Below are 23,929 nucleotides of genomic sequence, written 5' to 3'. Positions count from 1 at the left end.
TGGAATGTCTGTGTCCCCCAGATTCATACCCCCCCATGTGACAGTATTAGGAGATGGGGCTGTTGGTAGATGGTTAGGCTTAGACGAGGTCATGAGGATGGGCCACCAGGATGGGATTAGTGCCCTTATGAGAAGAGAAAAAGATAAGTGTTCTCTCTCCCTCTCCCTCTCCCTCATTTCCCAGGTGAGACACAGCGAGAGGGCGGCCGTCTGCAAACCAGGAAGTGGGCACTCACCAGGAGCCAAATGGGCCAGGACCTTGATCTTGGACTTCCAGCCTCCAGGACAGTGATAAATAAAGTTCTGTTGTCAATTTAAGCTGCTCAGTCGGTGGTGTTCTGTTACGGCAGCCTGCTGACCAAGACACCTGCAAAGGTCAGTTGTGCTTGAAATCCAGAACTCTCACCCGGCCTGGCATGATATGTCCCCGGACCCCACACTCCAGCCACACTGCCCCCAACCCCACTTTCCCTTGAACGCTAAGCCAGCACCTCCCTTTGGCTGGAACATCTTCCCAGCTCATAGCATCCATGACTCCTCCTGCCTCCTGGTCTGGGCTCCCCGGGGGAGTTTCTCCCTGCCCCCACCGACGCTGTGGTCCGATGCCCAGGCGTTGCCTTCACAGCACCGGCTGGAGGGGAGCTGGTGAGGCTGAGGCTCAGTGGGCCAGTGGATGAATGAACGAATGAATGAACGAATGAACGAATGAACGAACGAATGAACGAATGAACGACTGCTTCCTACCTCCACATCTCCCACCCAACGTCCCTCTGCCTGGAGCATTTCCTGAAGTGTCTGGTTGGGGCCCCGGCTCATCCTCTGGTCCCAACCATCCAGCATGCATTCATTCACTTAAAAATGCATCATAAAAGGTCACAGGCAAACATTTTTTACCAGCCAAGTATGCGGAAGCTTTCTACAAAGAACAACAATCCATGCTGGTGACCATGATGCTAGTTATATAAATATAACACACACGTATACAATTCTATCATTATACATGTATGGAAATACAGAAGAACTACCAATCAGGCCTGACGCACTCGGCGTAGTTCTTCCAAAATGTAGCCGACAGCTCGGGAGAGGCGGGGTGTGTGGCGAATCCTATCGCGTCACCAGCCTGGGACCCGAGCCCAGGTCCCACCTCATTCCATCTTCTAAACGCTGCGCCCCCGAACCCCCAGAGCCAGGGAGGTTCATCAAGGCGACCGAGGACCCCAGGCAGACCTCCTGGTCCAGGGACCTCTGTAACCTGAAAGTCACACCTTTTCCCTTTGAATGCTGCAAATCAACAAAATATACTCAAGATTGTCCAAAGGAGCTTGCTCCAAACACCGCATAACGTGGTCCATACTGAAGGTTGTATTTACGTTTGAGGTGCTTTACAGAGGAAACTGGAGAAATTATGGGGTTGCTAAAGGCCTCCTAGGTTCTGAAGCTTGAGGAGCCTGGCCTTGTACCCAGTGGGTGCCCAGGGAGTAATTACTGAAAGTCAGGGAGCTCTTTGTTCCATCCCAACCAGAGGGTGGTCGTTCGGGGGAACCTCAATCCTCTGGCGCAGAAACCCCCAAAATGAACCCTTCCTGCCCTGATTCTCAGCCAGCAAATCTGCTTCCCTCCTGCCCCTTCCTGCGCCTCCAAAGAAAGGCCTCCTGTGTCCCCAAGTCCCTGATTTCATCTTTGAGGTCGGCACAGTCACCTCCTCCTTCCTTGGCTTGGAGGGTCCCAACCCCAGCACAGAGGGGCTCCCACACCCTGGCTCCCAGGGGCACATTGCCGGCAGACCTGCTGTTTTCAGCCAGGCGGTTCTTAAGGCTTTGAGGAAAGCAGAAGGGAAAAGGAGATAGGCTGGCATCCGGATGGTGGTTATGACTGCAGGAAGAAGGGGACCAGCCCCCAGCCTGTGGAGCAGGGCTCCCCCTTTCCTTCTCGGGGTCAGAACCAGCAGAAAGGCCGGAACGTGTAGCTGAGGAAGACCCTGCAGAACGCGCTTGGCCCCTTCTCACTGGCACGAAACCACCTGGTCAGAGAATTTAGTGAGAGGAGGCAGGTGTGGGTAGGTACAGGCTCAAGCAGGAAATTCCCAGGCATCAGAGCTCCTGACTCACAAGCAACCCACCGAGAGCATGGCCAGGGGACTGAAGCCCCAGATCGGCCGTGTCCAGGGCCAGGGAGGCAAGGTGCTGGACCAACCTCAGAGGAAGAAGCGGGGGCCTGCCATCATCCGGCCCAGGCACTCGCTGCCCGGTAAGTCCCCACCTCTCCCGAGCCCTGCTCCACCATCAGAGCCAGCCTGCAGGCCACATCCGAGTCGGAGACTCCAAGGGCCCCCAGTAGGCAGCGCGTGGCGCGGACAACGCAAGGTACGCAGCGGTAACCGGATCTGTCACGTGGTGTGAAGGACGGCGGGCCAGAGAGGCGTCCGCTGGGAGGTCCACATGGCCCGAGTGGGCGGGGAGAGCAGGTGGGGCTGTCGCTTCACTGCGCGGCTTACTTTTATGTTTTATTCTTTTTTAAATTTTTAAAAAATTGTATTGGAGTATAGTTGATTTACAAGGTTGTGTTGGTTTCAGGTGTACAGTAAAGTGATTCAGTTACACGTATACATATATTCCTTCTTTTTCAGATGCTTTTCGCAGATAGTTTTCACAGGATATTAAGCAGAGTTCCCTGTGCTGTACAGCAGGTCCTCGCTGATTATCTGTTTTATAAACAGTGGTGTGTGTGCTCATCCCAAGCTTCTGATTTATCCTCCTCCCCCCACGTTTCCCCTTTGGTAACCACACGTTTGTTTTCGATATCTATAAGTCTGTTTCTGTTTTGTAAATAAGTTCACTTGTCGTTTTTTAAAATGAGATTCCACATATAAGTGATAGCATACGATACTTGTCTTTCTCTGTCTGACTTACTTCACTCAGTACGATCATCTCCAGGTCCATCCATGTCGCTGCAAATGGAATTACTTTGCTCTTTTTTATGGCTGAATAATGCTTACTTTTAGATTTTGTAACCACGGGAACGCATCAGCCATTCAAAAAATTAAACTTCACAGGTTTACAAAAATCGACAGACATGTAAAATTGAATGAATACATAGACGACCCCTACTGACATTTCTGCAAGGCCAGAGTGTTACCCAGACCTCTGTGAGAGCACCCGGCCAGCGGGCAGGAGCCTCGGAACACAGGGCCCTGCCTGGGAGGAAGTGGAGGGCTGACACGTGAGGGGCCCCGAAGGCTTGGAGCGCCCTGGCCAGGACGCTGAAGCTGGGCAGACGGGCTCTGTGTCCCCCTGGGGACCCTGTGTGTCTGCAGGGGGCCACCCTTCACCCTCGGGGCACCAGGCTCCCCAAGGCTGGAGACCCCTTGCTAGAGCATCACCTGATGGGAATCTCAGAGAAGGGACTGAAAACCAGCGTGACCTCCTGCCCAGCCCCCACCAACAAATACAAAGAATCGATAAGAAAGAAACACCTCTTTCTGAGTGCTTCCTCCCCCTTTCCAAGGAGCCAGTTCCCCTTCTGGGAACACAGCAGCTTGCCCTGAAAGGAAAGCTCTAGGCAGCCGCCCCAGCCTTGAGCTGGAGCCCAGGCGCTGGCCTGGCAGGGAGGCCCGGTGGCCCAGCTGCCCAACCCCGCGTCCTGGGCAGCTCCGTGGGACTCCCCTGGGGGCAGAGAGCGCCAGCGGAAGCGGCTGCTGGTGCAGGGCAGGCTTTCTCTGGTTCCCACAGACGACCCCCTCAGGATGACCTGAATCAAGCTCCTCTGGCAAACCCATTTGGCCTCCAAGTAGGAAAAATGCTGCTCGTGTGATGCAATGCTTTGCAGATATTAGGGAAATGTCTTGGGGGCCCACCGCCACCTGCCCCTCTTTCCTCCACTCTGCCCCAACCACACGTGTACACACACACACACACACACACACACACACACACACACACAGCCTGTGCTGTTTTCTCTAAACTGACGATACTGGTGCCGCTATGCGCCTTAGGGACAGGGAGAGCCTTAGAAACCTGTCCTTTGCTGCCACCACCCACGGTGCCGGATGGGACCAGCCAGACTGGAGGGCCATATAACTCCGCAGAAGGAGACCCTGCTGGCCAAACCCTGCCTTGGTCACACCCCAGCCCCGACCGAAATCACAGGGAAAAGCTGTGTCATGTGTTAACATCACACGTTTCCCCAGCTAGCGCCTTGTTCCAGCACAGAAACCATGGGCTGGGGGTCCTTTTAGGGGGTGGCCCATCTCCTAAAAGCAGCCCTCAGGGCCTTGGTTTGCTGACAACTGAGTCATAGAACCATATAATCAGGGACAGGAAAGGCAGTTTTGCCAAGGCCTCAACTTGGACCAGAACGTCCCGCTTTTAGATTCATGGAATAATCACATCCTCCAAGGCGTCCCACCTCAGTTTTACAGATGAGGAAACTGAGGCCCAGAGAGGTAACGTGATTCATCCTGGGGCCTCCAGGGAGTTGGGACGGCGCAGAGGAGGACCTGGGTCTCCTGCCGCCCGGTCCACTGGCCGCTGTACCACACTGGCAATATGCTGAGGACATCGCTGGTGACTCAAGGGGACCAGCCAGGAGAGGAGAGGGCCACCGGGACTCCAGAAGACGGGAAGCCTTCCTGGAGGAGGTGGGACCTGCACAGGGGCCTGGCAGGCTAGTGGACCCATGGTTAACCTGGAAGGAGAAGGAAGGGGGTCCAGAGGTGGGAAGGGAGGCAGGGTCTCTGGAGCCTGGGTGAGGAGTAAGGGTGGGGGCAGACCCCAGAGACCCAGGCAACGCCTTTCTCCATGCATCTCAACTCAGGTCCATGCCCCGAGAACAGGGCCCTGAATGAAGCCAGACTGCCAGACCCATCACCTGCACCTCTGGCCTAAAGCTGGCAAAGCCCACCGAGACCCCCGGGACCAGCGCCGCCCGGGCCCCCGTGAGCATCTCCGTCCAGAGCACAGACGCGGGTCTGCTCACGGCCTGCAGTGTTCCTCCTGGTTGTCGCCCCGCCGTCGAAACTGCTCTCAACAGCAAAGGGAGGGGATGTTTGGACCCCCTGAGAAGCCTCCTGAAATTCCAGGGTCCTGGATTTCAAGCTGAGCCTAGTCCTTCTGGTTGTTCAAGTTCATTCAGTGTCGGCAAAATTCAACTTCCTGTTTACAAGGGGGCAAGCGGGAGGGGGACGAGGAAAGCCTTTCAGGAGATTCCAGAGGCGGCTCAGACACCAGCGAGCGCTCATAAAGCATGTGTATGAATTGAGTAGAGATGAATCAGGAACAGGGGGATTAAATTTCCCTTGGAAGACACCCAGGTTTCATAATCAAATGAAAAATAACTTGGCAAATAGCTGTGGGGTTTTGCTGAACCCAAAACATTTGAAAAGATGTTTGACTAATCCCAGCCCTGGGTGTGGCCGGGCCTTTCTGCAAGGGCAGGGCTCGCGGTGAGCGAAGGCAGGCCGCGCGCTGGAAACCCACAGGCCTGCTGGCTTCCGCGGTCACGCCCTCCCCGAGCATCTAGGAATCAGGTTCACCTACGGAGGGAAGGGGATTTTTTTTTTTTTTTTTTTTTTTTTTTTTTTTTTCCCAAAGACCCCAGCTTACTGCCTCCACTGGGATAGATTTCTTGATTCTCCAGTTCAAAAACATCAGCAGTATCTACTGGGGTGCTAATTCCTGAGGGACTTTGGAAGAACTATTTTGGATGAATAAATCTCAAGGCAAGAGACTTTTGATTAACAACAAAAAAGACCCCCAAACCAGAAAGCAAAAACTTCAAGAGCAACAGTGTCTCATTGTGTGAATGAGGCTGCCCCCGGCCGTCAGAAGGGTTCCAAGAAGGCCTCGAGGGCACAGCCTGAAATATCACAATGGTTTCCAGGAAATTCCCTGCCAGTATATGCAGCCAGGAGGGAAAGCGCTGCCCTGGTCCCAGCTCTACGGCACAGGCAGTACCGGCACCGTGTTGGCCAGTGGCTGCGCCGCGCCTATGCCTCTGCTCAGAACCTCCCTCCCTGGAGCCTCCTGTCTTCCTGCTGCCTGCAGACGGCCAGGGATGGTCTGAACAGTCTCCCGTGCTCCTTTCCCACCACGCCTCTGGGCTCAGGGTGCGATTTCTGCTACATTTTATAAGGCAGGTCTTTTTGAGCTTCCTGGGCACCAGCACTGCATGACCAGATACCCACAGGCATCAACTCAGCAGACATGTCATGGCTGATCACGTGCCAGAGACACCTGGACGAAAAGACACAAGCCCGTGCCCTTGAGCGACGCACAGAAGGGGGCACCAACCCAAGAGATCATTACAAACCGCTGTATGAAGTTGTATGTATTCACTTGCCATCCATCCACCCAGTCATCCACCCATCCATCCATTTACTCACCCAATCACCCACCTATCCATCCACCCATCCATTCATTCATCCATTCAATCATCCATCCATCCACTCACCCATCTACCTATCTACCCACCCATCCATCTACCCACCTATCCATCCATCCACCCAGCCATCTATCTATTCATCCATCCACCCATCCATCCAACAGTATTTATTGAGAAATGTATTAGTTTCCCTAACTGGGTGACTTAAAACGACAGATGCATTTTATCACAGTTCTGGAAGCCAGAAGTCCAAAGTCAAGGTGCTGGCAGGGTCACGTCCTCTCGGAAGGCTCTAGGAGAGGATCCTTCTTTGCCTCTTAGCTTCTGGTGGCCGCTAGCGATCTTCAGTGTTACTTGAATAGTGGCAGCATCTCTCCATATCTATGCCTCCATACTCACACTGCCTCCTCCTTGTGTCTGTGACCAAATGTTCCTTTCCTTCTAAGGACACAAGTCATATTTGGATTTAGGGCCCACCCTCCTCCATTTTGACCTCATCCTCTTCACTTATTACATCTGCAACCACCCTATTTCCAAATGGGGTCCACTTCTGAGGCTCTGGGAGGGACATGCATTTGGGGCAACACTAATTCAACCCAGTACAAGAAGGTTCTAGGAGCAACCACCGTTCAAGTCTCTAATTTCATGGAGTTTGCATTTCTGGCAGGGAAATATATTTAAAAATAAATACCCAAAAGCATCTAATAGAATGTCCGGTTGAGATGAGTGCTCTAAGGAGAAATAAGCAGGGGAGGGCCTCCAGCGTGACGGACTTGCCACGGTCTCCAGGGAGGCCTCTTTGAGGAGGCGACAACTGCACGGGGGAGACTGCTCCACGCAGAGGGAGAACCTGCGCAAATAGCCTGAATCAGAGCTGTGCCCGGATTCCTCAGGGACCAGCAAGGGGGCCGAGCGACAGGCACGGAGCGGGCTGAAGGGAGATGAGGAGCAGGCGGCACGCTGGCCCCGCCAAGGCCCAGAGCACATGCACCTTCCTGGCTGTGCCAGGGACTGGGAATTTCAGCGTGGGTTTCAGGGACCTTTATCTCCATCATCTTATTTCATTTTCACAATGATCCTGCAAGCGTGGGTATGATGATCCAGTCCAGAAATGCAGGCATCGTATCAGTGCATTGGAAGTGAGCTTCAATCCATCACTCGGATGGGGCAGAGCCCTGGCCATGAGTGCTACCCCTGTGACCTCTGGCCCTCTCTCTGCTGCCAGCACATGCGGGCGCTGCCCTTCCCCATCTACTTGAAGTTAGGCATATGACCTGCTTCTACCAAAAGAACAAGAGAGAAGTGACACACACCAATCCCAGGTGACAGCTTTCAGAGTCAGTGTGGGGGCTTCCCCGGTGGCGCCGTGGTTGAGAATCCGCCTGCCAATGCAGGGGACACGGGTTCGAGCCCTGGTCTGGGAAGATCCCACATGCCGCAGAGCCACTAAGCCCGTGCGCCACAACTACTGAGCCTGCGTGCCACAACTACTGAGCCTGCGTGCCACAACTACTGAGCCCTAGAGCCCGTGCTCTGCAACAAAGAGAAGCCACCACAATGAGAAGCCTGTGCAACGCAATGAAGAGTAGCCCCCGCTCGCCACAACTAGAGAAAGCCCACGCGCAGCAACAAAGACACAACGCGGCCAAAAATAAATAAATTTTTTAAAAAAAGAGCCAGTGTGTGCTTTGCCACGGTGTCTGTTCCATCTGCTGTGTCCAGGGACACAGAGACAGCAGAGCTGAGGGGTAGAGGGCCCCGCATCCCAGGATGGATGTGGGCCCAGCCAGGAACCACTCTGATCTTGGACTTGTTTATTAGTACAGGATGGATGCAGGCATAGCCATCATCCTGTTCTGATGGAGAGAGAAAATCACTACTAGTCACCTGCCCGTGATCCCTTTTTCTCTCCTCCTCACAAGACGAATGCCTGGACCACTCAGAGCACGAGGGATGTTCCATCCCCTCACACCTGGGAGTGGCCCCACGGTGCAGTTCTGGAAGAAAAGAATCCATCGCACCGTGGGAAACTTTCAGCAAGGAGCGTTAAAAGACACGTCCCATTCTGTCAGCCCAGGAAGCAACCAGGATGCTGGAGGGAGAGAGCTGTTCACAAGGATGCTGAGGAAGAAGGCAAAGGACCCTGAGTCGTGATGACCTCTGGGATGATGCCTGCGGCCCTGGCACCAGGAAGTCTGCCTCTGACCGTCAGTGCGGGACTGGGGCACTCACGCCGGAGCCAGGCCATCTCTTCCAAATCCTGCCTCCACCACCTACCAGCTCTATGCACTTGGCCCCCAGACTTACCCTCCGTTACCTTATCTGAAAAAAAAAATGGAGTCGTAGCAACAATAATAGCAATACATACTCATAAGCTGTTGCAAGAATTAAATTAGGTGATATATGCAGAGCACTGAAGACCGTACTCGGCGTGGAGTAATTGCCATGTAAATGTTAGCTGCTATGATTCTTACTGTTACGTGAGAAAAACTTTATTTCCTATTTTGCCAAGCCACTATAAAGCAGATTTTCTGTTAAGCACAGCTGAAACTATCCTTACCTGAAATATCAGTGTTCGTATGGAGAGATGTCAACTAGTTGGCAGAGGTTTGCATTTTTTAAAATTAGTTCTAATACAATGCTTCCTCTCTATCTCTATTTCCACCTCCGGAGACTGGGAATAAAATACACAATTAGTTCCATGGGCTTTCACCGGACAGTGACAACTTCCACAATATAAAATGCTTTGCCTCGGCTGGGGCTGCAGAATCAGCTGATTTTCTCTGGGTGCCTTGTCTCCTCCTCCACACATTCAGTTTGGGGGGTACCCGTCTCGTCTCCCAAGCCTCCTGCTTCCCCCAGAGCAGCAGTGGCCAGGATAAAAGAGACAGCAGCCATATGTGTGCATCCTACCTCTGCTCTTGAATGGCAGCGTGACCTCCGGTCCAGGAAGGGGGTTGAATTACATCCCCTAAAAAAGCTATGCTGAAGTCCTCACTGCCCAGGACCTGTGAGGGGACCTTACTTGGAAATAGGGTCTTTGCAGATGTAATCAAGTTAAGATGCGGTCTTCCTGAATTAGCATGGGCCCCAAATGCTACGTCTGGTGTTATTATGGGGAGAGGGAAATTTGGAGACGCACAGAAGGAAAGCCACGTGAAGACAGAGGCAGAGATTGGAGTGATGCAGCTACAAACCAAGCAACGTTAAGGACTGAGGTAGCCACCAGAAGCTAGGAGAGAGGCAAGAGCTTCCAGCAGGAAGTCATCTCACTGACATTTTGATTTCGGATTTCTGGCCTCCAGACCTGCCAGAGAATAAATTTCTGTTGTTTAAAGCCATCCAGTTTCATGGTACTTTATTACTGCAGCCCCAGGAAACCAGTGTTGGCCCCAGTATTGTCCTCTGTGAAGTAGCAGTACTACCACTGCTCAGCATCATTCTAGAGATCGCCTCAAGCAACACCCCCTGGGGACAGCATCCTGTGTTCATCCACCAGAGTTTTCGTAGCCCAGGTCCCGCTTCAGCATCACCTGCGGGCTTGTTAGAAATGTTCCACCTGGACCCACTGAACCAGAATCACGGAGACAAGATCCTCATGGAGTTCCTCTGTGCACTAAAGTATGAGAAGCCCTACTCTAGAAAGAGGAGCCAGAGGGAGGACTCCGCTACTGTCCCTTGATGAAGGAGGTACAAACGAGGGTGGCGGGAGTGAGGGAAAAGGGAGTGAAGCAAGGCAAGATGCCCAGGAAAGGGCGACATGATGCAGAAACACACCAGGTGTCTGGGCAGGAGCCACACCATGAAGTGGCTCCTCATCTCTGGTTTCCCACTCCTCAAAGTCTACCCAGTGATGGGGGTGGGAGAAGATTAGGAGCAGTTACTCAGTGTGTGCCGGTTTCCTTTTAGGCTGATGAAGATAGTGGTGGTCATACAACGTTGCGGGTGTACGGAAAGCTGTTGAATTGTTCGCTTTAAATTTTTAATTATATAAATGTCTCCTTAACTTAAAATTTTCCCCATCATCAGGACTCTCCCTGAATCCTAAAAATTGTGGCATGGAGTTCGGGTACCACCAGGGAGCTATCAAGACCCCTGCATCCCACAAACCAGGGCGTGGAGTTTGGGTATCACCAGGGATTGAGAAGGGAGGTGATGCAGGGAGTCTGAAAAGTCACATGATAAAGCCTCCTGTTGGATGATTGCTTTTCCACCATTCTTCTCTCCAAACATTGCACCAGCTTTGTAGTGGGTCTGGCCAGGCTCCAGTACCCAGGATCATTCACATCAGCCCAGATCAAAAGCAAACCACCCTGAGAAAGGACGATGGGAGAAAAGAATGGTCTATGCAATTAAGAGAAATGTACAAAGGTATTACTCACTGTTCATCTGCAGGTAACCTTTGTGTTATAGGATTGCAGCTCAGGGTTTAGCCACACCATCCGAAACCAAAGGGAAGGAAGAGGAACCTGCAGGAGTATCGGCGTGCAAGTAAAGGCGGGATTCCTATGGACGAGAAGAGATTTGGTGTGATAAACCAGGGGAAGAACATGGACTTCAGAGTCAGAAGCCCTTGGTTCGAGTCTTATCTGCCACTTCCTGCATAGGTAACCTTGGGCAGGTCACTTAGCTGTTCTGAGTTTCAATTTTCTTATCTGTAAAATGCAAGTGGAATCCACTCAAACAAGGCTGGTGGAGGGGATGATAGAGGATGCAACTTCAAACCCAGCCTCCAAAAATTCCTATAAAGCTTTAAGGAAAATGAGTAGCTCACAGTAAAAAATTACAAAACACTAGAATAAAAGCCAGCAGAAATAACAAACAGTGGAATTAAACCTGGAAGGATTTCAAAACTGAAATGATCAAACATAAGAAATAATAGAAACATGTTTCATATGTTTAAAGAAATAAAAGAGAAGCTTGAAAAGTAATTGAGAGGGGAACCTATAAATAATGAACAAGGAGATTTGAAAAAATCTATATAAAATTTCTAGAAATAAACATAATTAATAAAATTTAAAACTCTTTAGATGTCGAGTAGTTATATTAGTTTCAGAAAAAGGAGACTTTGGAGCAAAGAAAATATTTGGGATAAAAAGGGACACTACATAATGATAAAAAGGATCAATTCACCACTAATATAACAACAATCCTTAATGTGTATGCACCTAATAGCAGAGTTTCAGAACACATGAAGCAAAAACTTACGGAAGTGAAAAAGAGAAATAGATAAATCTACAGTTAGAGTTGGAGACTTCAACACTCCTCTCTCAATAATAGAACTGATAGAAAATCAGCAAGGATGGAAAAGAACCGAAATATTCCACTAAAATCTAAATCTAATAGACATTTAAAACATTCTACCCAACAGAGTAGAAAACACATTGTGTTCAAGGTCACATTCACCAAGACAGACCATGTCCTGGATAATAAAACAAATCTTAACAAACTTAAAAGAATTTAAATCATACAAAGTTCTTCCTATAATGCAATTAAACTGAAAATTAATAACAGAGAGATAAGAGAAAAACATCCAAGCATTTGGAAATTAAACAACATACTTTGAAATAATTAATGAATCAAAGAGGAAGTCTCAAGGAAAACTAAAATGACATTTTGAACTGAACAAAAAATAAATATGACATATCAAAATTTGTGAGATGTACCTATAGCAATGCTTAGAAGGAAATTTATAGTATTAAATGCTTATATAAGAAAAGTCTCAAATCAATCATCTAAGCTTTTTTTTCCAAGAAACTAGAAAAAGAAGAGCAAAATAAACCCAAAAGCAGCAGAAGGCAGGGCATAAAAAAGATAAGGACAGAAAAACAAAAGAGAAAAATCAATAAACCCAAAAGTTGGGTCTTTAAAAAGATCAATAAAATTGATGATGCTTTAGCAAGACCAACAAAGAAAAAAGAAGAATTCCTAGACATTGAAAATCTAACAAAGGAATACTATGAACAACCTATGTACAATATTCCACATCTTAGATGAAATAAATTCCTTGAAAGATGCAAACGACCGAAATTTATCCAAGATGAAACAGATAACTTGACTAGTCTTATAACTATTAAATACATTTAATTCATAGTTTAATTTTTTTTCCCAAAATAATCCCCGGACCCAGATGGCTTCACTGGTTAATTCTACCAAACTTCTAAAGAAGAAATAACACCAATTACACACAATATGTCCCAAAAAATAAAACAGGAGAGAATACATCTCAACACATTTTATAGGGTTAGCATTGCCCCAATACCAAAACTAAACAAAGACCGCACAGAAAAGGAAAACTACAGACCAATACCTTACATAAACACAAAGACAAAAGGGCTCAACAAAATATTAGCAAATAAAGTTCAGGAATATATAAAAAGAATAATACACCACCACCCAGTGTTTTATTTATCCTGGGAATTCAAGGTTGGTTCAATACTCAAAAATCAATCAATGGAATCCACTATATCAACATTCTAAAAGCAAAAACTACATGATCAATTCAAGTGATACAGAAAAAGCATTTGACAAATTCAACACCCGTTCATGATAAAGTTCTCAGCTAACTACAAAGAGAAAGGAACTTCCTTAATCTGATAAAGGGTATCTACAAAAATTTTACAACTAGCATCATATTTTATAGTGAACAACTTTCCTCCAAAGATTGTGAACAAGGCAAGGACATCCACTCTCACCACCTCCATTCAACATCATAGTATAAATCTTAGCCAGTACAATAGGCAAGAAAAAGAAATAAGAGGCATACAGATTGGAAAGAAAGAAAGAAAACTTCCCCTATTCTCAGACAACATGACTATCTACAGAGAAAATCCAAATAAATCTACAATAACAACAAAAACAAACAAACATCCCCCAAACTCCTAGAACTGTTAACTGGGTTTAGCAAGGTCTTAAGGTACAAGGTCACTCCACAAAAATCAATCATATTTCTATATATATTAGCAATGCACAACTGTAAACTAAAAATTTTTAAATGATATGGTTTACAATAACTCCTAAAAAAGTTAAATACTTAGGTATAAATCTAACAAAAATGTACTGTATCTGTATGCTGAAAACTGTGAAATGGGAATGAAAGGAATGAAAAAAAAATCTAAATAAATAGAGAGAAATGACATGTTAATGAATTGGAACTCAACATAGTAAAGATGTCAATTCTCCCAAACCGATCTATAGATTTAATGCAATTCCAAACAAAATCCTAGCATGATTTTTGTAGATATAGACAAATTGGTTCTACTATTCATATTGAAAGGCAACAGAACTAAAAAAGCAAAAAATAACTTTGAAAAAAAAAGAATAAAGTTGGACAAATTGTACTACCCAATTTTACGATGACTACAAACCTATAGTAATCAAGACAATATGATATGGGCTAAGGATTGGTGACACAGATCAAGGAAACAGAATAGAAATCCCAGAAATACACACACATCAATTATGACCAAGTGATTTTTTTTAACAGAGGTGCAAAAACATCCAATGGAGAAAGGCTAGTCTTTTCAACAAGTGGTGCTGGAACATCCATGTGCAAAAAAATAAACTTCAAACCAAAGTTCATACTTTATACAAAAATTAACTCAATGTGGATTGTAGACCTAAACATAATACATAAAACGTTGACACTTTCATTAAAAAATATATGCGAACCTCTTTGTGACTTGGAGTTAGACAAAGAGTTCTTAGACATGACACCGAAAGCATAGTCATTAAATTAAAAAATGAGAAATTGGACTTCAGTAAAAGTAAAAACATTTGCTCTGAGAATGACACTCTTAAAAAAATAAAATGACAAACTACAGACTGAGAAAAAATATTTACAATATATCCAACAAAGGACTTGTATCCAGATTATATAAAGAACTTTCAAAACTCAATAGTAAGAAAGCAAACAACTAAATTAAAATATGTGCAAAAGACTTGAATGGTCACTTCACCAAAGAAGGTATACAGATAGGAAGCTCATAAAAGTTATTCAACATCATTCACCAGTAAGGAAATTCAAACTAAAACCATGGTGATGAATACTCTGGTTTCTCTTCAGATCATATAAGTCTTTCACCTTTTAAAACTGCAATAAGATACCACTATGCACCTATCAGAACAACAAAAATTTTAAAATACTTACAACACACATGTTGTTGGTGGGAATGCAAAATGATACGGCTACTCTGAAAACATTTTGGCCGTTTCTTTAAAAGTCAAACATACACTCACCATATGACCCAGAAATCCCATTCTTGGATATTTACTCTAGAGAATAGAAAACTTACGTGCACACAAAACTTACATGCAAATGCTTATGGCAGCTCTTCTCATAATTGTCCAAACTGGAAACAACGAAAATGTCCCTCAATAGGTGAATGGATGGACAAGCTCTGGAACATCCAGACAATGGATACTGGCCAAAAATAAAATGGAAGAACTTGCAATAATTTCAATGATTCTCAAAGATATTGTGGTGAGTTAAAGAAGCTAGTCTGAAAAGGTTACTTGCTATACAGCTTCATTGATAGGACATTCTATAAATGACAAAATTAAAGTGATGGAAAACAGATCAGAGGTAGGTACAGAGCATGACTATAAAGGAACAGCAGGAGGGAGTTTGGGGGGTAATGGGACTGTTCTGAAACCTGACTGTGGTGGTGGTTACATGAATCTACACATGTGTTAAAATTCATAGAACTGGACATCCTCTTCAATAAAAGTAAATTTTACTGTGTGATAATTTTTAAAATAGAAGATAGAAATGGATGGATGTATTAAACAGCTTATTAGACATAGCTGAAGAAAAACTTAATGAAGAAATTCTCCAGATTGCAGCCCCGAGAAAGGAAATATAAATATGAAAGAAACACCTGAAAGGCACAGAAGAAAGAGTGAGAACGTCTAACATTCAGCTTAACTGAGGATCAAAGGAAGATAATAGAAGAAATGGAGAAGATAAAATATTCAAAGAGATAATGGGTTTTTAAAAACACAACAAGAATGATAAATAAACTCACAACTGACACATCATAGTAAAATGTCAGCAGAGCAAATTTTAAAAGCATCCAAAGAAAAAGATCATATACAAGAGACCAGTAGTTTTATTAACTGCTGTCTTCTTGGTGACAAAAATGAAAGCCAGAAGTGAGTGGAATAATGTAGTAAATTGCATAATCCCTAAAAAGGTCAACTGCTGAATCCCCAGAACCTATGAACATGCGGCCTTTCATGGTAAAAGGAACTCTTTGAATACGATCAAGTTAAAGATCTTGAGATGGGGAGATTATCCTAGATCATCTCAGTGGGTCCAATGTGTTCAAAAGATTTGAGGGAGGCAGAGGGGATATGACTACAGGGTAGAAGAAGGCAGAGATTGGAGTGATGTGGCCACAAGTCAGTGAACACCAGCAGCCTCTAGAAGCTGGAAGAGGCAAAGAATGGATTCTCTCCTAGAGCCTCCAGAAGGGACACATCCCTGCCAGCACCCTGATTTTAGCCCATGAGCCTGGTGTCAGACATCTGACCTCTAGAACTATGAGAAAATAAATGTGTGTTGTTTTAAACCTCTAAGATAATTTGTTACAACAGCAGTGAGAAACGAATACAAATATCTTCACTGTATTAAGACAATACAACTGTCAAACCTAGAACTTTACACCTGGAAAAACTATCTTTCAAGGGCATAAACTAAGTAAAGACATTTTCAGATAATCAGAAATTGGGAGTGTTTAAAATCGACATTCCCTTAACCGAAGGAAATTCTACAGGATGAACCTCAAACAGAAGAAAAATTATTCTAGAAGTACGATTTGGGATATAATATGAAATAATAAATACGATGGTAAATTTAATCAAATGTTGACTACATGAAACAAAACAACAACATCTAAAGTTGGGAGGGGGGACAGAATAAAGCTAAAAAACTGCATGTTAATAGCACATGAACTGGAAGGTGTGATTAAAATGAAAGTGAGTTGCGATCCATGCATTATTTGGGAGGAAGATAAAGATACTAATTATACTGTTTAATAGAGAGCCTCCCAAATGTCAGGACACGGAAAGAATGAAAATCAAAGAATGGAAAAACATACACCAGGCTATACATAGCCCCAAAAAGATGATGTAGCAATATTAATATCAAACATAATAGACTTTAAAGCAAAAAGCATCACAGAGATAACAAGGATCAGTATATAAGGGGTCATACGGTTTAATTCACAAGTGTATATAATGATTCTAAAATTTCATACACCCAGTAACAGAGCTTCAAAATACAAAACAAAACTTAACAGGATTTTAAGAAAAAATCGATAAATCTACCAAAAAGTGAGAGATTTTAATATTTGTCTTTCAGTACTTGTAAATCAAGAAGACAAAAATCAGTTGAATATAGAAATATTGAAGAGTAAATTTTAAAATGTATCTAATGGATATTTATAAACTGTTATACTTGACAACAGAAAAATGGACATGCTTTGTAAATACACATGGGACATTTACAAAAATTAATTATGCACTAGACCATAATGCTGGCCTCACCCAGTTTGGGGCCTACAGACTACATTCTCTGATCTCAATGCACTTAAATTAGAAATCAGTAGCAAAAAGACAACCAGAAAAAAACCCATGTGTTTGCAAATGAGAAAACATGCATCTAAAGGACACACAAATCAAGGAAAAAAACCATAGTGGAATTTTTTTAAATACCTAGAAATTGGTGACTTTTTAAAAATTTTTATTTATTTTTTTGCTGTGTTGGGTCTTCATTGTTGCACACGGGCTTTTCCCTAGTTGCAGAGAGTGGGGGCTACTCCTTGTTGAGGTGTGCAGCCTTCTCATTGCAGTGGCTTCTCTTGTTGTGGAGCATGGGCTCTAGGCATTCAGGCTTCAGTAGTTGTGGCACGCAGGCTCAGTAGTTGTGGCACGCAGGCTCAGTAGTTGTGCCTCGCAGGCTCTAGAGCGCAGGCTCAGTAGCTGTGGTGCACGGGCTTAGTTGTTCCATGTCACGTGGGATCTTCCTGGACCAGAGACTGAACCTGTGTCCCGTGCATTGGCAGGCAGATTCTTAAGCACTGTACCACCAGGGAAGTCCCAATTAGTGATTATTTTTTTTAAAAAAAGATTCCATATCACAAATTATCAGATGCAGCATGACTGAACGTTTGTGTCTCTCTCAAATGTATATGTTGAAGCCCTAACCCCCAGTGTGATTAGAGATGGGCCTTTGGGAGGTAATTAGGTTTTTAGATGAGACAATGAGAGTGGAGCCCTATGATGGGATTTGCACCCCTATAAGAAGAGGAAGAGGGCTTCCCTGGTGGTGCAGTGGTTAAGAATCTGCCTGCCAATGCAGGGGACAAGGGTTCGTGCCCGGGTCTGGGAAGATCCCACATGCTGCGGAGTGGCTGGGTCCGTGAGCCACAACTACTGAGCCTGCGCGTCTGGAGCCTGTGCTCCGCCACAGGAGAGTCCGCGACAGTGAGAGGCCCGCGCACCGCGATGAAGAGTGGCCCCTGCCTGCCGCAACTGGAGAAAGCCCTCACACAGAAACGAAGACCCAACACAGCCAAAAATAAATATAAAATAAATAAATTAATTTTTTAAAAAAGATTTCCAAAATACTCTTTAAAAAAAAAAAGAAGAGGAAGAGACCAGAGCTCTTTCTCTCTCCACCATATGAGGACACAACAAGAAAGCAGCCATCTGCAAACCAGGAAGAAATTCTTCACTAGGATCCAAATTTGCTGGCCTCCAGAACCGTGAGAAATAAATTTCTGTTATTTAAGCCACTCATCTGTGGCTTTTTGTTATACAAGTTAACTAAGACACAGTAATACAACACTTAAAAGGAAATTTAGAGTCCTAAATATTTAGTAATAAGTCACATTTAAGTTAGGTTTATCTCAGCGATACAAGATTGGTTTAGAAAATCTATTAATGTAATTTGCCACAATAACAGATCAAAGGAGAAAAACAAAATGAGGGTCTTAATAAATGCCAAAAATAAGCAGTCAATAAAATTCAATATTCAATCATGGATTAAAAAAACTTAGTAAAACAGGAATAGAAGAGAACTTCTTTAATATGATAAAGAGCATCTATCAAAAACACCTACAAAAATCATCATACTTAATGGAGCAATGCTGAAAGAATTCCTTTTAAGATCAAGTATCATACACTTCTATGTAACATCAAACTCACGGTCCTAACCTATGCAACAAGACATGAAAAAGAAATATAAAAGAAGAAAGGTAGAGAGAAAACTGTATTAGTTGTGGATGAAAATATTGTCTCAAAACCCATAAAAGACGTGTGGAAATTATTAATAAGAGAGTTAAGTAAGGTATGTGGACACAAAACCAATACACAAAACTCAACTACATTTCTAATAAAGCTGCAACAATTTGTTATAAAACACAAATTTTACAGGTGCTGTTTATAATAGCAATGAAAACAAACCAACAGAAATATATACATATGCTTAAATAACCTATGAGTAAATACAACAAAAATGTGTCTTTATGCAGCATGTTTGGGATAAAAGACTCTATATCATAAAGGTGTTTGTTCTCCCCCAAATTGTCTATAGATTCAGTGCAGTTCCAGTACAGAAAAAAATGACAGTTTAACTTTTCTTTAACGTTATTTCAGTGAAATTTGGTCAATTTCACCATAAAGGGATTATTATACACTTGCCTTGGGACCCTGAACAAGGCCTGAGTTGCCTCACCTGAAAAACAAAAGGATGGGCACCAGTGATCCTTAAGTCCCTTCTTGCACTGAAATCCCAATATCTCTGAGGCTCTCAGGAGGCGGGCAGGTAAGGTACATCTGACATTTCTCCATCGTTCCATCTCTGTACTGCCCACCTAAGGAAAACGAAACGATAAACCAGGGTGAGAATGGGTCTAAAACTCCTCCCTGAAACCTTGATTTCTAACAGGAGGAAAATATAAAGCAAACCATGACATCTCCAGAACATTATATAATCATCGTAAATGGCTTTTAAAAGATTACATAAACATGGAAAATATTCATAACATGTTAAGTGGGAAAAAACTGCACGTGTACTATAATTGCAGTTCTCAATGCAAAGACAAGATTCAGGATGCAAGGTTGCCCAGACTATAAGCTTCACCAGAAGACATGGTTTGGTCGGCCTACATTTTATTTATTTATTTATTTATTTATTTATTAAATTTTTTTATTTTTTGCGGTACGCGGGCCTCTCACTGTTGTGGCCTCTCCCGTTGCGGAGCACAGGCTCCGGACGCACAGGCTCAGCTGCTCCGCGGCATGTGGGATCTTCCCGGACAGGGGCACGAACCCGTGTCCCCTGCATCGGCAGGCGGACTCTCAACCACTGCGCCACCAGGGAAGCCCCTACGTTTTATTTTTAATTCTAACTGTTGGGTAACATTTAAAAGTGCAGAGACTTCACATAAATGTCCAGATTTGTAGTTTCTCTTAAAAATATAAAGATCAGCCAACACTGGGCCAAATTCCCACGTGGCAAACAGAGACAGGTGCTGCCCTGGGGTTGCCCTTCAGAAGCAGCCTCATACGGTCTTGTTCGGGTCAAGACCCTGCCTGCCCTGCTTTTCTCATTCCAAATGAGTAAATGATGCCTGGACTCTAATGCTCTTTCCATGTTTTGTTCATGGTATTCCCTTTGCCCCAGATGCTTTTCCATCTTTCTCATCTGACAAGCTCTCAACCGTTCTTGAAGACTGAGCACAGTGTGTGTCTTCCAGGACATCCTGAACCTCCAACTGGACCAACTCCTGCACAACCTGGTCCCTGAGGGAGCCCACCAAGATCTGTTCATCTGTGTGTCCCCTCCCTGGGCCAAGCCATCATCCCAGAATAGGGAAGAGCAATTTATTCCTGCTGGAAGCCCCAGCCTGTGCAACTGAGCTGGAGCACATAGCTGGAAGGGAAAGAACAGGAGCTAAGAAGTGAAAACAAAATTGTGTCAGGTGGATGACGGTATCAGAGAGCTTGTGCTTTCTCCTTAAGAACCTCCTTTTAATGCTGGTCTAACATCTCCAGATGAAAATGCAGGAGACAGCATGTGAGCCCATCCTGCTCCCTGTCCTGCTTGGGCAGGGCCTCCAGCTGTGGCCACACTCTCCCCACAGCTGGAGCCGGTCAAGAGCACTGCAGCAGCCATTTGCCTTTTCGGGACTGTGGAGCAGACCGTCCATGTGATTGAAGAATGTAATAAAGGCAAGTGACCAGCAAGAACACCAGTAAATGCTCCTGTTTCCTCTCCTAAATCCTCTGGCAGGAAGTCCTTATCTGCGTTCTGGCATGAAGCCTGGGGGTGCAGGGTGTTTTCAGCCTAGGATTCTGGGGACCCGAGAGTCCGAGGGGGCTCACCTTCCTGCCCAGCTCCTGGGGTGTCACCAGACCCTGGTCTGTCAGCTACGGGGCCGCTTCTCCAGCCAGCAGGCCTCAGAGCTCTTCTTTCTCTCCCAGACGTGTCCCTTCCTCCCTCACCTTTTCTCCTTATTGTCTGTCTCTCCCCAGAAGGTAAGAGCCCAGGGCCGGGACTGAGTGTGTCTTGTCTAGAGCTGTGTCCCCAGCCTCCATGGCCACAAATGTTTGTTGAATGACTGGCTGAATGCATGGGGACCTAGAATGCTGGGAGAGAGTAAGGCTGGGGTTCTGATGGAAGGTTCTAGACCAAAGCTGGGGTCCTGACCCTAGGAAGCCCCAAAGTCAGCCCCTCACGTTCCAAGCTGGGGCAACTCAGAGGTCAGTCAAGGCCAGGCACCCGAAGCTTAACTGGAAAAGGCTGTCAGGGCCCAGCCACGAGGGACCTTATCTCAGGTCCTGACCTTGGGCTAGTCCTACGGATTTGGGGGGATGGGGCCAGCTCCAGCCCCAGGCAGCCCCACCCCCAGACGGCTCCACCCCCGCAAAATCCAGCTTCAGACCTTTCATGCTCAAGGTGCCTCCACAAACCTCAGCAGAAACTTGTTCAGGTAGGTTTCCAGGCCCCACCCCTCAAAGGCCGGCCCCACCCCTCAAAGCCCCGCCCACCCCTCAAAGCCCCGCCCCACGCCTGGTCCCACCCACCACCAAGCCCCTCCTCCAGACTCTGGACCTGCCACAGCAGCCTCCGGGACTCAGGTGGTGCTTAGGGTGCCCACGAACCTGAAGATGACAGTCCAGGGTCCTCCTCAGTCCTGCCGGGTTGGCTGGGGTCCCACCGCACACGTGCTCTACGGCGCATTCAAGCCCCCAGGTTCCGTCGTGGAGGAGACAGGTGCAGAGTTGGGGTGACTGGGCCACAGTGGATGACAAGTTTAGCACTGGGGCCCGACCCAGACCAGAGCTTGACTGTCCACCTGGAGTGAGGGTGGTGTGCTTTGCCCGCAGAGCAGCCAGACAGCAGCCACAGCAGATGTTGCCACCATCACGTGTGCTCTTACCTGTCCCTTTCAACAGTAGGGAGCAAGATGGGTGGGTCGTCGCCCAGTACTAGGCAAGGAGCAAGGAGGTCAAGGGGCGGTGCCTAGAACCTGGTCCCCTGACTCCCTGCCCAGTGCTTTCCCCAGCACGTGACCTCCATGCTCTCCTGCCCTCTCTGAAGGAGCCAGAGGGGTGAGACAGCCCCCTCCTCCAGCCCATGACCAGGCCCACATCGTCCCCTGTGTTCCTCCCCCTGGCCCTGATTCCTCCCCCCATCCCCCCCAGTGCCCCCAGCTGTCTGCAGCCTGCTCCACGTGGGAGAGAGGTTTGTGTGGGTTCCTACTTACTGCGACTGCTGCCTGACCACGGACACCCCTAACACCGTAGGATGAGCACACCGGGCTTTCAGGGTGACCCTGACTGCACCGGGAGGCTTGATAACAGTGGTGACTCCAGAGAAAGCTCCGGCACACCTGCTGCATGGGGGTGGCCTCAGGACTGCGGCTGCCAGGCAGCATCCAATGTCTGGTCACCCAGCCCACAGGGTGAGTGAGAAAGGCTCCGAGAAGGCAGTTCCTCTCTGCTCCATAAGGAGGCAAAGGGGACATGGTCCAGTTCCTCCACGTCAGTGTCACTCTGCTTCCTTCCGATGCCGGGAAGCCCATGCCACTTGCCCGGAAGTCTCTGGCTTAGGAGCAGCATCTCATAGCTGGGCCTCAGAGCTACGAGGTCAAGGGTGAAGGCTGGACCCCAGCAGTGGCATCAGTTCGGCAGTTCTCACCTGAGCACAGATGGTGCCACTGAGCTGGAGTGGAAGCTTGTGAGGGTGCACCCATGCCCACATTGTATCTACTGGTGCCCCAGCACCCAGCCCATCCCACACCCTGCCTTGGACACAGCAGGTCCTCCATAAATAAGCAACCAGGAACCTTGGAGCGCACACCCACGAAGATGAGAGCACCTGGCCATAGTAGTGTGGATGGCCGAATGCAAGCCCACCCCAGTCCCAGAAGAGCAGTCCCAATGCCTGGGTCAGGAATGCACCCCAAAGAGAGACCTCGCCCACTAAGCGTTCTTGGAGCCCACACCATGCTGGGAAACTCTTGGGCATATTTCCAAAGCTGCTTCTTGGGCAAATCTCTCCACATTGGCCTCCACCACGTTTTTTCCTACAGTTGATGTGAAGCACCAAACTTCATTTTATGTGAGAGAGGTCTTGTCACAGACAGAACTATGGATTCTTTAAACAGTTCACCATTTTAAGGTATACAATTCAATGGCTCTTAGTATATTCAACAGAGTTGTGCATCTATCATCACAGTGAATTTTAGAACATTTTCATTATCCCCCTCCTCATAGCATCACTTCTCAATCTCCCCTCCCCCGAAACTCCTCCTGGCAACCAGTGAACTACTTTCTGTCTCTATGGATTTACCAATTCTGGACTTCTCATAGAAATGAAATCATACCATATGTGGTCCTTTTTGTCTGGTTTCTTTCACTTGGCAGAAGGTTTTCAAGGATCATCCACATTGTAGCGAGTGTCAGGGCTTCATTCCTTTTGTGGTTGAATAATATCCCCTCGAATGGATACAGCACAATTTGTTCATCCATTCATCCCTCAGTGGACACCGGGACTGTTTTCACTTTTTGACTATTGTGACTTATGCTGCTAAGGACATTTATATACAGGCTTTTGTGAGGACATATGTTTTCCTTTCTCTTGGGTCTGTATCCAGGAGTATAATAGCTGGCTCATATGGTAACTCTTATGTTTAACTCTTTGAGGAGCTGCCAGACTGTTTTCCGCAGTGGCTGCACCACTGCACATTCCTACCAGCGGCGTATGAGGGTTCCGTTTCTCCACATCCTCATCCTCGCCAACACTTGTTACTATCTGTCTTTAAGATTCTAGCCGTCTTGATGGGGGTGATCTCTTGCATGTGCTTCACATCTTCCTGATGGCTATTAAGAGCAGAGAATTTTTTATTGTGGTATAGTTGCTTCACAGTATTATATGTTACAGGTGTACAGAACAGTGAGTCACAATTTTTAAAGGTTATACTCCATTTATAGTTATTATAAAATATTGGCTGTATTCCCTGTGTTGTACAATATATCC

At 46.4% G+C, this 23,929-nt stretch overlaps 1 long non-coding RNA gene across 1 annotated transcript; it reads right to left on the bottom strand.

Moving 5' to 3' along the window:
• Window positions 1-329: 329 nt before the first annotated feature.
• Window positions 330-22,032, bottom strand: LOC102996523 (uncharacterized). The gene is made up of 5 exons (XR_003676904.2): window positions 21,550-22,032; window positions 19,118-19,256; window positions 14,690-14,800; window positions 10,761-10,884; window positions 330-367 (listed from the first exon to the last, which is right to left on the bottom strand). It is a non-coding gene; the product is annotated as an uncharacterized lncRNA (long non-coding RNA).
• Between the last annotated feature and the right edge of the window lie 1,897 nt (window positions 22,033-23,929).

This window comes from Physeter macrocephalus, chromosome 18, assembly GCF_002837175.3.
Source record: "Physeter macrocephalus isolate SW-GA chromosome 18, ASM283717v5, whole genome shotgun sequence".
Lineage (NCBI taxonomy): Eukaryota > Metazoa > Chordata > Mammalia > Artiodactyla > Physeteridae > Physeter > Physeter macrocephalus.
This window is presented reverse-complemented; position numbering and strand designations above follow the sequence as displayed.